The sequence below is a fragment of the Ylistrum balloti genome, unplaced genomic scaffold, assembly GCF_031769215.1.
Source record: "Ylistrum balloti isolate Yb309-2 unplaced genomic scaffold, AGI_CSIRO_Ybal_v1 Utg369772, whole genome shotgun sequence".
NCBI lineage: Eukaryota > Metazoa > Mollusca > Bivalvia > Pectinida > Pectinidae > Ylistrum > Ylistrum balloti.
In genome coordinates, this window is record NW_026781965.1 from 1,174,716 (window position 1) to 1,191,154 (window position 16,439).

Genomic DNA, 16,439 nt, shown 5'->3' on the forward strand with positions numbered 1-16,439 from the left:
TGTGTGGGAGTACGATTGTAACAGTGGGTATAATAGGAGGGTGTGTATATTATAAGTTGTGCAAGGGTGTTAACAGTGGGTATAATAGGAGGGTGTGTATATTATAAGTTTGTGAAGAATGGGAGGATACGGGTATTATTTACAATGTGGGGTACAAATGTTATGATGTAACAGTTGTGTGGGAGTACGATTGTAACAGTGGGTATAATAGGAGGGTGTGTATATTATAAGTTGTGTGAGGGTACGATTGTTACAGTGGGTATAATAGGAGGGTGTGTATATTATAAGTTGTGTGGGAGTACGATTGTAACAGTGGGTATAATAGGAGGGTGTGTATATTATAAGTTGTGTGGGAGTACGATTGTAACAGTGGGTATAATAGGAGGGTGTGTATATTATAAGTTGTGTGGGAGTACGATTGTAACAGTGGGTATAATAGGAGGGTGTGTATATTATAAGTTGTGTGAGGGTACGATTGTAACAGTGGGTATAATAGGAGGGTGTGTATATTATAAGTTGTGTGGGAGTACGATTGTAACAGTGGGTATAATAGGAGGGTGTGTATATTATAAGTTGTGTGGGAGTACGATTGTAACAGTGGGTATAATAGGAGGGTGTGTATATTATAAGTTGTGTGTGAGTACGATTGTAACAGTGGGTATAATAGGAGGGTGTGTATATTATAAGTTGTGTGGGAGTACGATTGTAACAGTGGGTATAATAGGAGGGTGTGTATATTATAAGTTGTGTGGGAGTACGATTGTAACAGTGGGTATAATAGGAGGGTGTGTATATTATAAGTTGTGTGAGGGTACGAGTGTAACAGTGGGTATAATAGGAGGGTGTGTATATTAGTTGTAAGTTGTGTGGTATAATAGGAGGGTGTGAGTTGTGTGTAACAGTGGGTATAATAGGAGGGTGTGGGTGTGTATATTATAAGTGTGTGTGGTGAGTACGATTGTAACAGTGGGTATAATAGGAGGGTGTGTATATTATAAGTTGTGTGGGAGTACGAGTGTAACAGTGGGTATAATAGGAGGGTGTGTATATTATAAGTTGTGTGGGAGTACGATTGTAACAGTGGGTATAATAGGAGGGTGTGTATATTATAAGTTGTGTGGGAGTACGATTGTAACAGTGGGTATAATAGGAGGGTGTGTATATTATAAGTTGTGTGGGAGTACGATTGTAACAGTGGGTATAATAGGAGGGTGTGTATATTATAAGTTGTGTGAGGGTACGATTGTAACAGTGGGTATAATAGGAGGGTGTGGGAGTAATAGGAGGGTGTGATAACAGTGGGGAGGGTGTGTAACAGTGGGTATAATAGGAGGGTGTGTATATTATAAGTTGTGTGGGAGTACGATTGTAACAGTGGGTATAATAGGAGGGTGTGTATATTATAAGTTGTGTGGGAGTACGATTGTAACAGTGGGTATAATAGGAGGGTGTGTATATTATAAGTTGTGTGAGGGTACGATTGTAACAGTGGGTATAATAGGAGGGTGTGTATATTATAAGTTGTGTGAGGGTACGAGTGTTACAGTGGGTATAATAGGAGGGTGTGTATATTATAAGTTGTGTGGGAGTACGATTGTTACAGTGGGTATAATAGGAGGGTGTGTATATTATAAGTTGTGTGGGAGTACGATTGTTACAGTGGGTATAATAGGAGGGTGTGTATATTATAAGTTGTGTGAACTGATGCTGAGTATCAAATATAAGCTTGAAGCATTAGTTTGGAAAAACTAGAAAGAAAAAAAATCTTTATTTACGCCCACTCTGACGCTTTAATATTAAGAAAACTTTCCAGTCATGAAAATATGTCAGTCGCGATTTGTGTTCATGTATATAGCTCTCACAATAAACTCTCTCAAAGTCGCAGTGAACTAAAGTGGTGTAGGCGATGCCATCCACGACATAAAGGAAACTACTGTTTTAGTTATTTCCAATCATAGAGGGAAAATTGTAAAAACTGAAAATTAACTTGAACAACATACTATCATAATACATCTTCATGCTTAATGTTTTGGTGTCCGACATTGTTATAATAACAAATATCATACTTTTAGGACATGAACAATATTATTTTCTATATTAGTTATTTCGAACGCTTGACTCTACCGCACGTGCGCTCGACTTAACTTCTCCAACGCTACACTTCACTTTTCAAGCGCTCAACAGAACTCGCGCACTCGACTTATTTTCTCTATTTACTTAATATAGCTCCTGTTATAACTGTAAGATAATAGGTAAAATTTATCACATCATTATGTAACTTGTTATACTTTACTGGTCTAGAAATTCATCAGTACTGTAATTAACATATACATTTATATTTAAGTGTTATGTTTATATGGCCAGTGCACGAGGTATTATTATGTTGGGCACTCGAGATGTTATAACTTTCATTTTTTATTATTTAAATTATTATTAGAAAATTATCTAAAGTATTGACTCGGCATCAGAATTAAATTTTTTACGTACAAGTGTTTTATGTTGGAAGAATTCGGAGGATTTCAATAACTCTTAGGACAACCTCCTAAGGCGTCATCTCACCAAAATGCCGTACGGATGACAGAGGAAATAAATTAGTATTAGGTAATATTTACATTTATAGTCTCTGTTTTCTTGTTCATTCTGACGTTGGAGCTACACGTACATTTTAATTGGAAGATATACAAGGAAATGCGTAGTGCAGATGTAGGACACCGACGAAAGTGCGCGTTCTCCGCAGTCACCTTGACCTAGTATCCGAAATGCAGACGAGATGTTCAGTTGGAGATTGTGTTTGTGACAAGAACAACGCACTAACTATCGATGACGAGATACAGATCTTCTACAGCGAAAACGTACTCCGTATTATATTTTATACAGGGCAGATTCTCCAGAACTTTCCTGGCAGATTCCTCAGATATAATTATATAAAAGTCTTGTACAGAGGATGCAACTCTGGATGGACACGGCGGCAGGCATTAGGATGAAAATGTGCATGCGTGTTTCGCATGTACAGATGTGATCAAGTTCTTATATATAGATGTTTATCAGGTATAAATTCATCGGAAGGAATGTCAGTATTAAAACAAAAAAGAACATGGCCGCCTGCACTGTTTATCTGCCTTCAGGCTAAAATTAATTTTAGCATTCCGTAACATCCCGCTTGTTTTGGGTTTGGGGAGCGAGGAAAATTTATACTCGAGAACGTGTATTGTACACTAACTCCCGTCGAATGATAACTCGCAGAATTTCCGACTACAGTGATTTACTGTCGTGTATGAGATCCACAGAGGACATTTCAAGATGACGGCGATTAAGTACATCGTACTAAGGTTCCAATATTCTGGCCCCAATCTTTCAGTAGAGATCTCGTGGCTTCATCTATACGGCATTTACAGACGAGTTTTTAAATTTATTTATCCGAAATAGTTGGTAATTGGAAAAGAGAATTCGATGTAGAGAGGACGCAAGGAACTTTCGCTTTCTACTAGATTTCTTACTTCTCTGTTACACATTCACGATTGACTAGTTCATAAAGAGAGCTAGGCATATACATATGTATATACATATAGCGCAGATATCTTCGCTTCGTTGTCAGATTTCTAACAAAGTTCTTTTTCAAATGAACGGTAACTCTTATTTTTTCGGTTTGAATGCTTGTTTTTTCTTTTGTGTTGTTCTCAGGAAAAATTTGTCTGCAAAGATTCGGTAAAAATTATTCAAAACAACAGAAAAGGGCTTTGAAATCATTTTCATAGGTGCTCGTCGTTTTACCTGCCGCCATCTTGAAATGTCCACTCATCATACACGTCAGTGTGATTGTTTACTGATGGAGAAGGCTGAATCAACGAGTCATAATGTTATCGCCTTCATATTTTACAGGACAAATACAAAACGACGGAGTTACCAAGACGAACGTCATTACTGAACAATCACAGGAATCATTCAAATTAAGTCGTCTAGATTGTTTACTTCATAACAATGGCCTTTCGTTCAGAATGTTTATTGCCCGCTGATGCTGGCCATTAAACCCTTGTCACATATGGACTACGAGTGTCAAACCTGACATTTTTAGAAACAAATAAATTGCTATAAATTAGAGCATCATTATCTAAGATGATTGCAAATTTGCATTTTTTGTTTAGAACTTATCTAAAACTGCTAGGGTAAACGTTTATTTCTAGTACAGAAACATCACACTAAGGCGATATCGTTTTAAATAGTGTTAAATAAAGTGTGCATATGGCTAGATACACGTATAGTTGTTGCTCTCGTGAGTTAAACGCTGTGAAAAAGCACTATTGCAAAACATATCAGGGTATGGCAATGACCTTGAAATGACCTTTACAATTGATGTTAGTCTTGAAAAGTCTGAGAGTTCCGTGGTTAGTGTATACCACTGCCTCGGTTCCGTCATCCATCATATATACCGACTTCACGTTTATAATGCTTATTACAGAGTAATGTTTACACAGTTTCTGGAAAATTCTTCTGGAACAATTAAGTTCTGGCTACAGGGCTTGTTTCCCTCATAAACAGCCGCGTTCTCTTTGTAATATAGGTACGCGGAACTACACTATTACAAAGTGTATTGTTTGTTTCGAGATTTAAGAAACAGGAACAACCCTCCACTGTCAGTATATGTTTTTATGATAAACAGAAGCGTGCACAAACAGTTCATTATCGTGGTCTTAGCTCTTTTCTCTGGCACAAACCATAATTTTAAAGTTAGAAATCAGAGGTTTACTCCTGGCTACGTACTCGGCAGTATGCCATACCGGAAAATCTATGGTAACTGTTAAATGAACCCTTCGTGACCTAGAGATGCCAGCAGATAAGGGGCCGGGGTTTACGCCTCCGTAAGAATATCTCGCCGTAAAATTGTATAGGAGAATTTCGAATTAGGCGCTATTAAGATTTATTCTATGAGCTTTTACTATCAGAGTATGTCGACACTTGTCTATACGAATTATCTCACAAGTGAACGACTTCCCAGTACTCCTTACCTGATATTTCAGACCCACCTTGGCGCTGCGAAACATGGAAATAACAAAGATATAGTAATACTGTGAGATGATTTTATTTTGTTTTGTGAAGTGATCATCAAATTTGATGAATTATCCGATAAAGCCATCATCAAATATTATGTGTCGATCATCATCAGATATGGTGTGATCATCAGATGATGTGTAGTGATCAGATGATGTGTAGTGATCATCAGATCTTGTGTAGTAATCATCAGATGATGTGTAGTGATCATCAGATCTTGTGTAGTAATCATCAGATGATGTGCAGTGATCATCAGATATTGTGTAGTGATCATCAGATAATGTGCAGTGATCATCAGATCTTGTGTAGTAATCATCAAATGATGTGCAGAGGTCATCAGATGATGTGTAGTGATCATCAGATAATGTGTAGTGATCATCAGATATTGTGTAGTGATCATCAGATTATGTGTAGTGATCATCAGATATTGTGTAGTGATCATCAGATTATGTGTAGTGATCATCAGATATTGTGTAGTGATCATCAGATTATGTGTAGTATATTGTGCAGTGATCATCAGATTATGTGTAGTATATTGTGCAGTGATTATCAGATATTGTGTAGTGATCATCAGATTATGTGTAGTATATTGTGTAGTGATCATCAGATATTGTGTAGTGATCATCAGATTATGTGTAGTATATTGTGCAGTGATAATTCAGCATTGGTGTATTGTTATCTTACATGTATTACAACTGTAGGATCAATTCACCAAATCATAAAGACCACCCTCAAACAGATAGTGATGAAATGTATATTCTATAAAAACTTGTCCCTAAAATCTAGTATTCTTCATCAGTCACCACTTCGATGGAAATCCAAATGATTTGTAACGAAAACTGCACACAAACGTATACATATCAGTTTGATAAGTAATAATGTATGCTTATATAGCATTGATGTTATATGACTGTATTGATGTTACAGTGTTGTCGGAGTTCATTAAAATGTTTTATATGCGTACAATGATCACGTGATATAATTACATCATACACGTGTCTTTACATCGTAATATACATGATACATACATGTTTTTTGTGGAGGAAGATTACATCATATAATAATCAATTTGTAGAACTTAAACAAATAAAATGCGTTTTAAGCAGAGTTTGTTATCATCAAGATTAGCTTATTATAGCGCAAGGATGACAACAAATGGCTATTTACTCTCTACGTGTAATTCTATACAAACTTCAATAACTGTAAATATCTGACGACTAAATATGATCTAGCGTCCAGTCAATAACTAGACCGGAACAGCGTTCATCTTGTGCTGGAGATAAGCCCACACAACTTCCGGTGGCGCGGGAGATGCGATCTGGTACTAATGAGAGAACGCATTGATTAGAACCGATGAACGAGAGAACAAGTGTGATAGTGTGGATGTGCCCGGATATCTCGCGGTAGTACCGTGGCGTGATCTCCCTCCTGGTGACTCCTTTGGATTTTTAAATCACCAAACACGCTTATCGTTGCAATGATCACTTCTTTCCAAAATGTCTCCAATGTCAGGTTACTTCACTGTGTTATCCATTATTCCATTAATCCTTTCCCGCACGTTTTTGTAGTCCAAAAATTGTTTCTGATGCCATTCCTTCAAAGCACTGGCGCTTTCGTAATCTTTGCATTCTAAATGTAATCATTAAATGGTAGCCAATCAGATGGGTCGTTATTCTAACTTTAAGGTTAACTCTCCCAGCGCACTAACACCTTACGTCTTACGTATAGTGTGGTACATACGCAATAGGAGAAAGGAACAAGGAGAAAGAATGCATATTCCCCCCCAAGCACTCCTAAATATTTTATCTTCGTGTCGTATTGTATATAATCGTTGTATCGTATGAGTTATAGGTCCTTCCAAACATCCTCCTTTCCATTTCACTTTTATTTTTCCTCAGCTGCACCGTTAGATCGACTTTGTTTACTACCGATAGTCTTTTATCATCATTTCTTTGTTTCTTATCAACAACAAGAAGAATGTTTACCGTTCAAGCAGTTATATCGTTCCATACCATAGATACACAATGTTTCTACTGTTTAATCTATAAACCCATACGCAAAACAACATTTTGTATTTTGAGCCAAATAATTCTTTAAAACGTATTATCTTCATAAAAACACGGTGAATTGTTCGTTTGGGAATGAAATAAGATCACAGAAATGAATTGGTGCATGTCCAATTTCACATGTTGAATACGCATGCCACACAACCGCCACGCATGGATCTGATTAAGTAATATCATATGCCGTTGCAGATGGGTTTTATTCCTGACAAAAAACGTCGCTCTATCCCTAGCATGCTCGATTGGAGACCAGCCTGGTGATATAATAGTTCAAGGTACCAAGATGACTTTCTGTTGCTGTAGATATGCCCCGAAAACACGTGTAGTCGTTCGTTGTCCTTTCGTCAAGGTAGCGCATATCGACCAATTTGCCTTCCACTCTAAACAAAAGTGTCCTTTCATGAGTTATGACGCCAACTCATACTATAATTATCCCTCCGCCGAACTGACGTACAAACAAGACCGTTTCTGCTATCAAGGTGAAACAGGACGCATCTAACCAGTTCATTTTAGTGAATCGCAGATGTCCCCGGCTTCATGGTCAACACGCAACTCTACGACTTTGAAGCAAAACTGGACGGATAGTGTTAAGTCGCAGGCGGATACTTGCCTTTCGCAATCTGCTTCGTACTGTTCTAGAACTGATCCGTCCAAGTCCTGGAATGACTCAAGCGGCCAATTATAAGAACTGGAACCGATGACGCAAATACGGTGTTCGTATGTACAGTGTACTATCTCGCCGGCGTTACGTCACATCCAGAAGTTCTGTTCATTGCAGGTCCGGTGTTATTTTCGCCTGATGAAAACGCATACACAAAGCATTCATCGTATTAATGTGCACCCAAACTATTTTGCTACATTATTCTGAGATATTCCAGTCTCTACCATGCCAATAGCATGCATATGTTCATTTTCGTCCCTATGTGGCATGTGCCTGGCAATATTTTTGTCTTTATATTTTTCATCGGTATACATTTCTATGCCTTTGTGACACCTTAGGCGCCATCGCAAGTCCTTTTGACACAAGGAAGTGAAGAATATGTAATCACTTGTACCTGTCGGTCACCATCTATCGCCACCCTCATTTATCGCCAACCTCAAGTTCTAGTGTCGCCCTCTAAACCTATCGCTATCCTCCAGATCTATCGCCTCCTTCCAGATTTATCATCTCTCTTCAGATCTACCGCCTCCTTCCAGAGCTATCGCCTCCTTCCAGATCTATCGCGACCCTCCAGATCTATCGCCATCCTCCACTCTCTTGATATATCTTCACCGTCCAGGAATATCGCCACCTTTCAGATCTATGTCAACTCTCTCGATATATTATAACCCCCTCACAGAAATCTATCTTTACTCTCTATATCTTTTTCAAGTCTCTAGATAGATCTATTTCAACTCCGTAGATCTATCGCCATCCTCCAAATATACGGCTAACCTTCGTATCTATCTCCAGCCTCGAGATCTTTCTCCATCCTCTAGAGCTATCTCCACCCTCTAGATCTATCTCCATCCTTCCAATATATAGCCTCCCAATAGATATATTTCCAGTCTTTAGATATATTTCGATTTACTAAATTTAATATCATTCTTCATTCTATCGCCGCCCACAAGATCCATCGTCACCTTTTTGATCTCTCGCCACTTTCAGATCTATGTCAACTCTCTCGATATATTATAACCCCCTCCCAGAAATCTATCTTTACTCTCTATATCTTTTTCAAGTCTCTAGATAGATCTATTTCAACTCCGTAGATCTATCGCCATCCTCCAAATATACGGCTAACCTTCGTATCTATCTCCAGCCTCGAGATCTTTCTCCATCCTCTAGAGCTATCTCCACCTCTCTAGATCTATCTCCATCCTTCCAATATATAGCCTCCCAATAGATATATTTCCAGTCTTTAGATATATTTCGATTTACTAAATTTAATATCATTCTTCATTCTATCGCCGCCCACAAGATCCATCGTCACCTTTTTGATCTCTCGCCACTCTCTAGATCTAACGCCACTCTTTAGATCAATTTCCACTCTCTAGATCTAACGTCACCCTTTAGATCAATTTCCACTCTCTAGATCTAACGCCACCCTTTAGATCAATTTCCACTCTCTAGATCTAACGTCACCCTTTAGATCAATTTCCACTCTCTAGATCTAACGCCAACCTTTAGATATATAGTCAAACATATTACAATACTAACTTCACCGCCGCTTTCAGTTTCTATCCTTGCACTTGGTTTCATGTGAAAGTTTATTAAAATATCCTGAACAGGTGCTTGCCTCCTTGTTGTTGACGGTAAATACATTAAGGCGTGTCGTTATACTAACGCATATCTGTATTGCCTTAAGTTCATACTTATCCATGCTATATGTAAATTTTTCGTGATTTATTTGCATTTTTCCGTCAGCAGATTTTAATCATATAAAATAGTAAGTACAGAAAACGAAACGATATTCACTGCTGACTAATGCGTGTGTACCAATTTACAAGTATGTAGATGTAAAATGTCACCAGGATTTTTGGAGACAAAGTGTGTTTTCTCATTTTATAGCAATCAAACTAGGGCAGGTGCGTCATCTGAATAAGGGTAAACGTTAACATAGCCTATACTAGATTGATATTTCAAGTGGTCGATATTCAGTTTCAAAAACGCGATTTGGTAATTGTGTGTTCGATTTTAAAGGTCTTAAAATAAACTCTTGGGTCAGTATGAGCTCCAGAGGTCAAGATGAGCTCAAGAGGTCAAGATGAATAGACGAAGGATACTCGACCGCTCGATACCTTCAGGATGACACAGTTTTATGACTGGAATCCATATCAATAGAGATGGAACTAATTTGACCAAAATATCGGTAAAGTCATATATAACGTCGGCATGTCAGAAACGAGACAGTATACAGCGTGTAACATGTACGCGTATATTAGAAACATCAGTGATACTAAAACTAACAAGACACATACATATTCATATACAAGACTCTGTACTTACGGGGGCGACTTTATAATTATATCTACACTGATAGTAAGTAAATATACATATTTGCTTTAGAATTTATCTACCATTAAATCTACGTGTACAACCATATGAACGCCACTGTAATCAGCAGTGAAATTGAAGCTGAATACCTGTGCTGTCAGACGGAATACTACGGAACACGATATCATAAACGTCCCCGTTTGTAATTCTAAAAGGGGACAATGTCCCCTGACTGATGTCTCCCGACTATGAAGCTTCATTGTAATAAATAAGACGACCCCTTACACTATTCAAGGTACAGGCCCAAGTACGTTGTCTAGTGCCTGTATACAACCTCCCACAAATCTAGGTAGCAACCAGAACACAAAGTTACAAAGGGAGTACATAGGTAGAGCGGTAAGACTGATCACTGTGGTCACTTCAAAGTGCTTTTACTCCAGACCTACTAGTGAGAGTATACCGATACAGTGATAATGACCCAGCGCCTGTGTTATTCTTCAGTTCTAAATTCCCCTTGATAACCCTCTGCCAAATTTGGCACCAGGGAATCTGATAGGATATAGCTACCGTGAGTAAAGTGTTATCCCATTCAGAGGTTCCACACAGGGTCCAAAATTAAAACAAATTGTTTGTTTTATAAAACTAGTATTGTCAATGAAATTTATTCGTGTATTATTTGACTGGAAAATGTTAATAAAAATTAATTTAAAACATAAAAGATTAATATTCAACACCATTCTGAAAATAACAAAACCCCTTGTGGGGCCCCTGTAATGAAGAAGATCTTAGAGACAAGGACACATGTTGATGGGTAGCCACAAGAAAACATGTTGTTTTTTGTGTGCTCGACGGAAAATGTTAACGCTCTTTAGAAAACTGCAGACAGACTCTGTCGGTCGTTGAGAACGAGCACGCGTGCTCCTGTTAAAAAATAGAAACGAAATCTCTAACAAGAATCACGCGTTCCACTTTACCTTTAATAACGTTCCCCGATAAATGAGTACGCTTGTTTGGGTTGGAATTAGAGTGATCTTAATCTGAACTATATTGCTGAACGGCTTTCTATATATATCGTATATTAACCCGTAACACATGACCTGGAATTTACTCACACATATAGAGATCGCTTTCAATCTATCACCTTAACAATTTGTTTTTAGTTCACAAACAGGAGTTTTTGTTTCCATTGTGTGCCCTTTGCCAGATACGACACCGACTTTTCTTCATGTCTTTACTTTGTATATAGTGTGTACCCTACTTACAATATTTTACGTTCATAGTGATAAAAGTGACTTTTTGGGACAATTATAATGAACAGAGGATATAGAAAGTTCTCTTTGATACTGACACCGACAATGACGTTAACATTCTGCTAATTATATATATACTTATAACTAATAAAAATTATCATGGATTTGACGTAGTATAACACACAAACGTAAATACAACATATAAAGATGAAAAGCTTGTATACGTGTCAAGAGTTGATTTAGTTTGTTTTTTTAGTGTGTGTGTGTTTGTGTTAACTTTTTTTTTTTCCAAATATTAATCTTAATTGCTAATGTCACATATAAACATATATTATAAATTATTCACATGACCGGCACACTTGTATGAAAGTGTTTCGATCTCGTGAAGTTATTTTGATCCTTCGATGGTACAGGTAATACCTACCTTTTGGATGAAAATACACGAGCCGTGCTCCTGTCCCCCCTGAATACTGAATCCCCAAGGTGTAGCCGAAACATTTCTTCGCATTTGCACCAACACGCTATCTGTCATGTTGCAATATTTGTAAAACTTTTGACGGTCGGTGTTAATATTACAAAGCTCCCGATGGAACGTTAAATGTGGGTCACGGAAGATTTATATATACATATACTAGTTTCTCTTCTCAGTTCCACTTGATGCCCGGATGTGACGTTTGGTTCACGTGTTAACGATACTCCTCCCCCTCCTTCACATTTACCTCCAATCCTGCTCTACCTAGAATATTCTCAATAACGAGAATAGGTAGCGTTTCTTTTTGCGTACGCACGAAATACGGTTAATAAGTTTGATATGCCATTAAACCGCATCAATGAACGGAAACACTGATCTCTGTGGAACTTTCATATAATTGTAAACTTGGCAGTAGATGATTGAAGTTTGTGTCCTTATTACATGTATGGTTTAATGACGACGTAGATAATATTTTATTTTTACAGTATAGTCTTGTGGGCTGATGAAGTCTATAGGCCATTCTCGAGGTAAAAGATGCTGAGAATAATGACGTGAAAAAAATGTCACACTGAATAAAAAGAAATTAAATATCAGTCAAGATTATCGGTAGGGAAACACGTGATATTGTTTATACTTTTGTGTTGGTTTTTAATAAATGTCTATAATTAATGCACATCATACTGAACAAAACCAGGATATGGCGATTAATAGTGAACTCATTTGACCTAACAATGACACGACATTTATTGTAAAGTGATGTGCACTCGACCAGTGAACTATATACCAAGTGTCCATTGTCTCCTAAACAAACTTTGACATTTTGTTTGATGGCCTGTGTAAAATTGTCTGAAGTCTGGAGTGATGTTGGACAGAGAAAACTCGGACCATCGGAAATGATGGCTTACTATTAACTGGTGGACTTATGTTGGACACTAGGGGAAGTTGGACAGTAGGGAAAGTCCATTCTATACTTATGATACATATCCGTCAGTACTTCATATCACTCACACATACACTTCATTCTGGACATTTACCTTCCGATTACGAATGACTTGATCGCTGATGTCACGCGCCTTTTACAAAGCGTACACGCATGTTAATTATAGTTTAGCGAAACTTGTCATACAGCAAATATTCGTTCAACGACAGCTGCATGTTTTCATTGACGAAATATTTCATTGTACGTCGATCAAAGTTGTGTCACTAGTTACTTATACAAATACTTATCATATCCTGAGAGAGTGTTTCTATTGGGATATTATGGTAATTCTGACAATTTTACAAATATATTTACGGAAAATATTGTGTTTTTCACTATTGTGAGATATTGAAATGAAACAATAACTCATTTTATCATATTTATCATAGTGACACACTTAACAGTGTAACAAACATCACAGTAACACATTCTATCACTGAAATAACTCATTTTATCATATTCATTATAGTGACACATTTTGTAGTATCACAATACGTTCTTTGATATACGATAACACAGGTGTACCTATTATGATTGGCAACTTCTACCAGGTATTTGAATTTTTTTTAATATAAATGTCTCTTTCTTTAATAACATAGCGACACATTGAATACCATATTTGCTCTATACTATAATTGTAAGCATAAATAGTTTTTTGTGTCTAAATCCATGTAACACCAAGTTTATAATTCATGATGCTGACATCGGACATATTGCTCAGGAGATGCTTTTTCATTGTAGTCATTTTACTGTACTTATATATTCATATATACATATCAAAGACATATGATAAAATCATAGTTTAATTAATTACTGATAATCGAATGTTTGTTCAAACGTCACTCACATTTCTTTTAATTTATTGTCTCTAATTGATAAATCGGTACACTCGCGAGTTTAAATATTAGCCACAGTTCACCTCTTACGGTCACGTTTACATTGTATGTATGATTTAGGCGGAAGTATCTTTTAGGTATTAGATTTATTTGCTATTGGACATCGCCGCATTGTACAGAATCTAAAATTTAACATGAGACAATATACTAAGACCTATATCTTTGTGGTCATCTGAAGTTCAACATTCTGATGGTGAAAAACATCTCACTTAAGTAAGTCAAAAGTTTGTATATTTCGATAAATACTCTCCCTAGAAGGACAATACCAACAAATAAATGTTGCTTCTTGTTTTTTTTTCTTTTTTTTCTTTCTTTCTTTCTTCTTTTTATAATTACGTTTAGACTGCATTGTGAGTCACAGGAAGCCATGCAAGTAAGTTTTATTTCTGTCTGTTTTTTTAATTCGTTTTTAATCGTGTGCACGTGCAACACATAGCTCAGAATAATACTAAGAATATGTAGTTATGGCCAATGAACAGCACTGGTATTACCGGCAGAACACATTGTACTTAGCAATAAACGTATTCCCTAACACCTACCACCACGTGTTTCCTTATTAATAAGATATGTTTTATCAAATGATACTCTAGATAAACCGTTGTCCATCACAGCGATAAGTATCGGAACGTGTTAAACAGTAATTATGTCTGTCTTTGGTCCCGAATAACAAATGGAGTAAAGCCTAGCCGGACCAATTGCCGATCACTTTGTCCGAAGTTCGATCGTCCTTGGCTCGATTCCTAGTCTTGTTGGTTACATTTTTTCTCGTGTTAAACATTTGACTGAGGATCAGTGATTGTTGATAAATGATGGGATATATCCCGTGGTAGTTTCATACGAGACGATAAATAATACACGTAAACAACGTTATAACACACATTTTAATATTCTCTTCTTGTTGAAATACTAGAGATAGATTAAATTCTTTCTCACTTTTCCTCTAAAGATTCTTGATATATAATGGACATTTTTTTTTACATTCTGTATGTAATTGAATCATCGATCTGGTACGATGTAGATACGCAATACCGTTACCAACGGAAGATTATTTACACGGTGAAAGGGGACAACTCGACAAACCGAGAAAACTTAGTAATGATGTGGTATATAGGACGTGTGTAGTCTGTGATATTGATGTCACAAAAGAAATGAGAAACTGGAAATTATGGAACATACGACGTCGTCATAGGAGAATGAACGCCAAGTCAGCTTCACGGCAGAAAACGTGTCTAACGTGACAAGTCAGGACAGCCAGAAAAATAGCCAGGATGTTTGAGCACGGGGTTTCAGCATGGGTTTCAGCACGTGATTTTGCTCGGGATATCGGAGTTTACCCTATTAGTGATAGTACAATGAACATAATTAGCCATCAGCTCATATAAGCCTCTATATTGTTTCCGAATCCCTTTATCATATTCCATATTTCGAATTTTCTTTATGGCGTAAAAAATGTTTAAACTAATTTTTTTTAAGATTGAAAAAAAATAATCAGATTGAACCAGAGAGTTTTGTACAACAACACCCCCCAAAAATATTACGTCACTTAAGTATTTTAACCACTTTTTACTGGATTAAAAACAATTAATAAAATACAGTTAAACACACGAGTGAGGAGGGGGTGTCATCATTAAGAGCAAGATCGCTGGAAATCGCCCCTGGCGTCATAGAGTTCTTGATATTGAGAATAACGCTTTGCTGCAGACTACCCTGGATTTAGCAAAATGATGAGGATAATTGCTTGTTACGGTCAGTATTATACTTTATCTATATAATGATTCTTGTCTAATCTGAGATTTCAAAAACACACTTAATATGTTAAATGATAGTCATGATATGTCCACAATGATTTTTTTCTCTCCCAAAATGCCAACAAATTCGTTCCAAATTAAATATGCGTTACATGAGATATGATTTTTTTAAAAATCATCATGGAATGAATGTCAATCTTTAAACGTGTTTCTCCATCTTCGATTTAATGTACATATGTATAAGAAGTGTTGCATATATTTATTAGAGATATTTTTAAAACTAAACATCAAACATTGTTTGTAAACAACATGTTGCGTAGACTATAGAATGCGTTGTGTTGGAGCGTCGTCATTCAACGTTTAAATTCTAACATTTGAGGGTACATCGAACAGGTCATCAACATATGTCCAGGTAGTAAAAGACGTCAGACCAAAATTTCTACCATCACAATTGACTAAATTTGCAACACTTTACCTGTGTGACTACAACATGACCAGTTACACTAAGCTGACTTCACACATATACAACAGAGTTGTCTCCCGTGATTTCATACCATCGCAAAATAGCTGCGCATCAAACTTGAAAGCTTTATTTAATCGTTTATTTCTGTTTATCTTCTGACAGATTGAATTTTACATTGAACATGCACAGATAGTAATTATTATAAATATAAAATGATACATGGGTGACAGATAGGACGTCATGATTATTTGTCATCCAGCTTACATCCTCAGTGAAATGACGTGTATGACGTTTATGGTTGTTATAAATGACAGATCTTTTTGGACACACATTGCAATATGGTATGTTTGCCTTCAAAACTCTGTCATTTATAAAGTCTAAAAAAGTCGTATCGTGATTAGTCAACGCTGTTTATTTAAGTTCACATGTATGATGTTGCATTGAACTTACAGTGAGTTTATCAAAATTAGAAATATTTATGATCTCTATTACAATCCATCCAGTGAAATTGACATTTACACGACAAATCGTTTCCATGCCCACAA